The sequence below is a fragment of the Bidens hawaiensis genome, unplaced genomic scaffold, assembly GCF_021521415.1.
Source record: "Bidens hawaiensis isolate Kalapana, Puna unplaced genomic scaffold, B.hawaiensis_p1.1 tig00019940_1, whole genome shotgun sequence".
In the NCBI taxonomy this organism is placed as follows: Eukaryota; Viridiplantae; Streptophyta; class Magnoliopsida; order Asterales; family Asteraceae; genus Bidens; species Bidens hawaiensis.
Window position 1 is genome coordinate 36,634 of NW_027493030.1, and position 7,763 is coordinate 44,396.

Genomic DNA, 7,763 nt, shown 5'->3' on the forward strand with positions numbered 1-7,763 from the left:
ACTGTGTTTATGAGTAAATCCGACGCTAAAGTAGGGCTACCGGGTTCGGGGCCTTACAAGTTGGTATCAGAGCATAAGTTCGAGAGATTTAAGCATCCTACATGCTTAGACTCGAACAGAGAATGAGATTTAAGTAAGAAAGGAAAGAAGATGCCAGTTCAAGAATGCCATGTGTCGCTCAAGCAAGATCAGTAAAGGTAAAGTGTATGATTAAATGATATATGTTAATGAGAAAGAAAAGATATGTGAACGATAGGGATAGGAATAATTGATTGTTTGATTTGACTAACTGCTTAAGTAGAACCAGCACAAATAGACTCATAAAGGGAAGTGTATAGGACACGGAAAGCAACGTGATCAGCTAGTCACAGCTGGCCACTGTTATTACCTGTTAGCCTTGCTATCCTTGTACTAAATAGTTCCTTGAGTGATGATGTTTGTGTTTTCCCTTTTAGAATACTAATGGCTGGAGCTGGAGAATTTGTTGGAACTGGGGGTCGCACTGGACGTCGTGGCAGGCCTCGTCTTGTCCGGCAACCCTCGGTAGAAGAAGCTTCCCACACCGAAGATGAAGGAAGCGCAGCTGGAGGAGGCCAGAACAACAACGAAGAAGTTCAACTTAGCCCTGCGGTTCAAGCAGCCATTGTTCAAGCTGTAGTTGCTGCTGTGAAGAACCTGAATCCCGAAGGATCTGCTGGAAGCCGTGAACGAACCGTTGAAGGGGCAGGTGGTAATAATAGAAAGGATGACGAGAGGGAAAGGGGTGACTCGAGTGAGGTAAAGTCTGTGAAAGATGATGATAGGAAGAGGGGCCGAGGCGGTTGCAACTATAAGTCCTTCAAAGGTTGTGACCCGCCTAAGCTGACTGGTTTAGGAGACGCAATCGCTACTCTTCAGTGGATAACCGCCATGGATAAGGTTATCCGCATTAGCGAGTGCCGTCCTGACCAAGCTGTCGGTTATGCCACTCAATCTTTTGAAGATGAGGCTATGTATTGGTGGGAGAGTGTGGAGCAGAGGAAGACCCGTGAAGAGATCAAGGCGATGAGTTGGAATGACCTAAAGGACATGGTGATGAAGAGGTTCTGCGCTGATACAGAAGTTGAAATAGTGGAGATGAAGTTTCTGAATTTGAAAGCGGGAGAGATGACACAACGGGAGTATACTACTGAATTCAACCGCATGTCTAGGTTGGTACCTGACATGGTGAACACCGAAGCTAAAAGGATCAAGTGTTACGTAAGGGGACTTCCGCGGAATGTTCGCACTTTGGTTAAGTATAGTAAGCCCGCAACATTTGACTCAGCCGTGGAATTGGCCGAGATGATTTATGAGGACCTTGCCAACTGTGAAGGGGAGAAGATGGAACCGAAGAAAAAGAACCCAACCCCAGAACCAGAGGAAGCCAATGAGGTGGATCCACGCAAAAAGAAGGCAAGGCAAGAGGGGTTCACTGCTTGTGAAAAATGTGGGAAGAGACACCCCGGATAGTGCAGAAAGGGATTAGGTGTTTACTACAGGTGTGGAAGAGCAGGACATTCCTCTTGGGAATGTAATGATTACCATAGGTGTCACAACTATGGAGGACGTGGGCACCTAGCAAGGGATTGCATGAAGCCAAAGGGAGGACATGAAAGAGAGAAGAGTGCTTGAGGTTTAACAGATTCCTCCGTATGCTTAGAGAAGACATTCAAGAAGGCTAGATGCTAACCATAAGTATTAAATCTATGTGTAACTTATTGATGACTCGATGCGTGTTGTTTTATGTTGAAATTTAGACTGGTGTTTATTAATTATGGTACGAATTGTCTGAATGCATGTTAGTCATGATAAATTGACGTGTTGTGATAGAGTGTCGACTTAGGTTTTAGCATTAATATGATATAAGACAAAGCCTCTTAAAGATCGAAACGAGACTTGGTACATCCCGAAATTTCAAGATAATATTAATTATATTACTTAATAATAGAGGGAAAGTTTACTCGGGTTATCAGGAAATAAATAAAAGAATAGGAGTTGGTATGGGTCGGGCTAGTGTCGGGTAATGGACGTTGGTTATGGATTTGGATTAATAGAGATGGGTTATATAAGAATGGGCCTTAGGTCCATGGGATTTCAGGGATATAAATATCCCATAAACCCCAAAATATCTTTCATATTTCACCAAACTCCCTAACACACACATACCCACTAACTTCGCCGGAACCGGCTGAGACAAGGGAAGAATCGGGCGGTCCGAGAGAGAGCGATTAGTTGTGTTAACAAGTTAAACGAGATCCAAACAAGCTCAAAAAGGTATGATTCTTGATCTTTGAGGTTTAAAGATCCAAGCTTTTTAGTGTATAAGCGACCAAAAAATGGTCGGGAAGCGTAGTGGGTGATATTGAACCATAGCAAGGGTGTTAAAATCGCTCAAAATGCTGAAAGAAACCGAACAGCGGCCGTCTGGGCAACTTCGCCTTCATCTGGGCAACTTCGCCTTCAACGCGATGAACTTCGCCTGCAAGCTAAGTTCGCCTGATGAAATTCGCCTGCAAGCTAAGTTCGCCTGATGGCAACTTCGCTGTAAAGTTAAGTTCGCCTAAGGTTCAACTTCGCCTGAAGCCAAGTTCGCCTGATGACAACTTCGCCTGAAGCCAAGTTCGCCTGATGGCAACTTCGCTGTAAAGCTAAGTTCGCCTAAGGTTAACTTCGCCTAGAGCTAAGTTCGCCCGAGGGTTAACTTCTCCTAAAGCCAAGTTTGATTAGAAAATAAATTATAAAGCGATAAGTTAAAGTAAGCTAATACTAGGCCACCAGATTAGATCAGACGAGTATTGATACGTGTAACTTGTACAGTCAGCCGAGCTCAGTTAGAGAAGGGATTTACAGCTATCAGAAAAAGAAGCAGAATTCAGGTGAGTTTCTAGCCCCATTTATGTGTTACGTTTTCGGGGCTGTGCGCATACTCAATATGTTTGTTAATACACTTATCCTAAGAGATAAGTGTATGCCTTATATGGATAATGTGAAATATATGAATCATTGCTTGACGGTACGTGAACGATCTTCGGATATTGCACGTATCGTCAAGGGAAGTGACTAGCTCCTCACATGGATATTAAATAATAAAGTATAGTGTTCCTTTTATGGAAGGTATAGTGTTCCTTTTATGGAAGGTATAGTGTTCCTTTTTATGGATGGTATAGTGTTCCTTCTATGGATAGTATAGTGTTCCTCCTATGGAAATTATATATGGTAGGGTAATGGTAATGGTTCTTTTAATAAATATTACGTGACGATCCTCCTATGGATATTTATACAAGGTTAAGGTAGTAATATGTGTCTTCGGATACGGGAAGTAATATATGGGAATAAATTGTATGATACCTGATTAACTAGAACTCACTCAGCGTAGCTGACTTTTAGTATGCACGCAGGTGAGCCGATTACAGAGCTAGCAAGAGGATGACGCATGGCATGGATTGAACGGCTGGCATCTGAAGAAAGAAGTAAAGATGTTTTGAATATAAAGTTTTGTGTTATGGTATCAAAGAAAAGATTTAATGTTTTGTAACAAATGATTGATGTTTTATATTCCGCGAAAAGTTTTAATAAACTCTGATTTGAAGGACTGTGTTTATGAGTAAATCCGACGCTAAAGTAGGGCTACCGGGTTCGGGGCCTTACAAAGAGGTAGCTTCTCAATCATACACATGTCTTGAAAACTTAATTCGTAAGAGACTTCATGGGCCATTAAGAGGTGTAATTAAGCACTCTTGTTATGACTCGTTCAGATATAACATCTCAATAGAATCGTTAAGAGACTACCAAGCAATCACTAAAACACTTTTATTTCTTTTATGTGGCATGTTGAAGCAACCTCTCACATAAACAGACTTGGGTGTCCTTCCTTGAACGCGGATTTTGGAATCAGGAGATCGTAAGAATTATCGTTCTCTTTCTTATTCACATTAGTTTCCATATGGACAATTTTTTTTTTTGAAAGGTTAAAGCCGAACATCAAAAACCTTTTGGTTTACTCGAGCAACCTCCTATCCCCGTTTGGAAATGGGAAGGCATCGCTATGGACTTTATCACCAAATTGCCTCCCACTCAAAAGCAAAATGATAGCATTTGGGTCATTGTTGATCGATTAACCAAATCGGCTCACTTCATCCCGATCCGCGAGAAGTACTCCGTTGAACAACTCGCTCAAATCTATGTTCGTGAGATTGTATGCCGCCATGGTATTCCATTGACCATCATTTCTGATCGTGACGCTCGTTTCACATCCCGTTTTTGGAAATCGCTTCAAGAAGCCTTGGGCACTAGCCTCGATCTTAGCACCTCTTACCATCCTCAAACCGATGGCCAATCCGAACGCACAATCCAAACTCTCGAGGATATGCTTCGATCTTGTGTTCTTGATTTTGGTGGAAATTGGGATTCTCATCTCCCACTTATTGAATTCTCATACAATAATAGCTATCATTCTAGCATTGAGATGGCTCATTTCCAAGCTCTTTACGGTCGTAAGTGTCGTTCTCCGATTTGTTGGAACGAGATTGGTGAAGCCCAAATCACCGGTCCCGAGATGGTTCAAGACACTACCGATCGTATCGATCAAATCCGCAAAAATCTCCTTGCTGCTAGAAGTCGCCAAAAGAGATATGCCGACAAACGGCGAAAACCTCTCGAGTTTAATGTTGGCGACTTTGTCCTTCTCAAAGTATCCCCTTGGAAGGGGGTAGTCCGTTTTGGAAAGAAAGGAAAACTAGCACCCCGTTTTGTAGGCCCATTCAAAATCCTCGAAATGATTGGAAAAGTGGCTTATAAACTCGATTTACCGCAAGAACTTGCCGGTGTTCATCCCACCTTTCATGTCTCAAACCTAAAAAAGTGCTTAGCCGAAGGTAACCTCCATATACCTCTCGACGAAGTACGTATCGATGAAACCTTGCAAATGATCGAAAAACCCGTTGAAATCGTGGACCGCAATAAGAAACGAACTAAACGTAGCCGCATCCGTTTAGTTAACGTCCGTTGGGAATCACGGCGTGGCGCTGAATTTACTTGGGAACGAGAAGACGAGATGAAGGAAAAGTACCCGCACTTATTTATTACGGATTCTTCTTAATTTCGGGACGAAATTTCCTAAAGTAGGGAAGACTGTAACATTCGTCATTTTCGATCTTTTTTGTATTTGTATTTGTATCAAAACCCGACCCGATTTGTAAACCAAATCTTTCACTAATATAAAATGTTGGATTTTTATGTTTCATAATCATCTCTTACCTTTTGGATTTGTTACTAGATTGTATTATTTAAACCTTTTTTAAAAAAAAAGCACATGCAAGTATTGATATAAAACAAGGAAAACAAGTTTGACTCATTCCCTATATAAACAACCTCATCCCCTTCACTTCTTCTTGCTCATTCATCTTCTTTCTCTCTCAAACTAAGAACACTATCTCTAACCTTCAAGGTTCATAATTATCTAACAACAACCTTCTTTAATTTTTGTTTTGTTACTTACTAATTCATATCTTGTGGTACAACATATATATAATATGCACCCCTTGTTTCCTTCGGCTTTCATCTTCTTCGGAAGGTGATATGCTACAAGGCAAGGCTTCATGGAGAACTCTTTGTAGTTCTTGATTATACTATTTTCCTTTAATGCTTTACTAGTCTTGTTTATATTGTAAGTAGTTTAGTTTTAATTCATGTTTAAAGAGTTTCATGGTCTTGGGCATGAAGTCACTAGTCTCGGTTTTATCCCGAGATTAGACCCGAATCAAGACCGAACCAAGACCGAACTCTTGTTTACTAGCTTTTGTTTTAAATAGTTTTGTTTACTAGTTTTGTTTAAAATAGTTAAATAAACATGTTTATGAAAGATTTGAACCTTGTAACTTCTAAAACCATTTTGATAGTTCTATGGTATTTGGGTATGTGGCAACCATCCTCGGTATCATTCCGAGTCAAGGACCGAACCAAAACCGAACTAAACCGAGTTCACTTGCCTAAGACACACAAGTGTGTTTTTGGCCATCGAAACTCATCTTTTCTTCAAGAATGCATTTTAAACTAATTTTAAGTATTTTATCAACTTACTTGGTGTGTCGGTATCCAACTTGATCTTATAACAAGCTTGGACCGGTGATACCAAATACACACTTAACGGACGTTAAGGTTCTTCATAATATAACTATATACTTGGTTAAGTCTTTCGATTTTATTGAGTTATCTCAAAACATTTTGGAAAGTTAACTTTGAGTTTAGTTAATTATCTAGACCCAAGTTAACAAATCCGAACACTCGATTAAAACCTTGTTTTGGTGTTCATATACCCAAAGGGTCTTGCATTAGTGCATTATAACCCACATAAGTTACTTAACATAGGTTGAGTAATAATTATGAATGAAATACCAAGACCCGGTTTCGAGTGAACCTACTTTTTAGAACATGTCTTTAATTTCCCAAGTATTTACATTTTTAAACCATAAACTTCATTTATTTACTTTACTTGTCATATTTTATTTTAAACCCTTCCAAGACTACCTACTAACTTAAGACCCGTTTAATCTAGGTCTTGCTCGTTAAACCCGATCTCCGATTATTCACGAATCAATCTTTCAAGTTACTTAGTTAACGTGAGTACATTTCATCCCCCGTTTTCACTTTTATCTTTTGGGGGTAACATGCATACTTATTCAAACAAAAATGATTTATTATACTCATTTCTCAAACCACCAACTTTAGGGTGTTTGATGCTAGAATACTTGCTCTATTGTGTGTTATATGTCTCATATGCTTTACGTGCGCGAGTGTTTATTTTTATGTTGTTGTTGAGCCTCATTAAGTATGATCATACGCTCCCCTAACTACTTAGCCTTGTGCTAGTAGAATAGGGCCTCATTATCCAAGTATGTCGGTATTCTTACCGATTAGAAAGGATCCTCATTTACGTATGTTTTATATACCATGATTGATGCTTTTATTTATAGTCTCATATACGTTTGTGGATTTCACTCATATTATATATACTCAAAACTATGAAATTGCTCACCAACATACGTGTTGACAAATGTTATTTTATGCATGTTACAGGTTTGATTATTACTTGAGTTGGAGTTTGAAGACGTCATTCTATTTTGATACCGCTAGGTTATTAGAAGAATGAACAATATCTATTTCTTATGTTTTGATGTTATTTGTATGAACAATATGTGTTACTTTGGTGATTGAATGAAATTAATGAGTTGATTAAATATTGTCACTTTAATAGTGTCTTGTGTATTTGTCCAATCACGTTGCACCCCGGCATGTTCCGCCACCTTTGGTTGGGGTGTGACATTCATCATCTGAAGAGAAATTATCAATGAAAAATGAATAATCATCGCATTGTGAATGGATGGAAATGGCATGCAACTGAGTAACACCAGTCTCCGAGGGGATATGGGGTGTGGGCTCGGTAGCCGTTTGAGTAACTAAATTAGAATCTACCACATCATTCTCGTATATCAAACGTAACCCACAACTCGAAACCGATCCTTGAGGAAATTCAAGTACCACAGAGTCACCGGGTTCTACCAAAAGTGTCGTATCATTAAGGGGACACGACATAACACACATGCAATCTCGAACTATTGTGAACGGATAACTTGTATAATCTTCGAAGCTATGACTTGTATTTTTCGTTTTATTATGCATTTCAGGATTAATATTGATGCTGGTGTAATAGTATGTGGGGGTGTTGGCACATAAGATGAAACCAC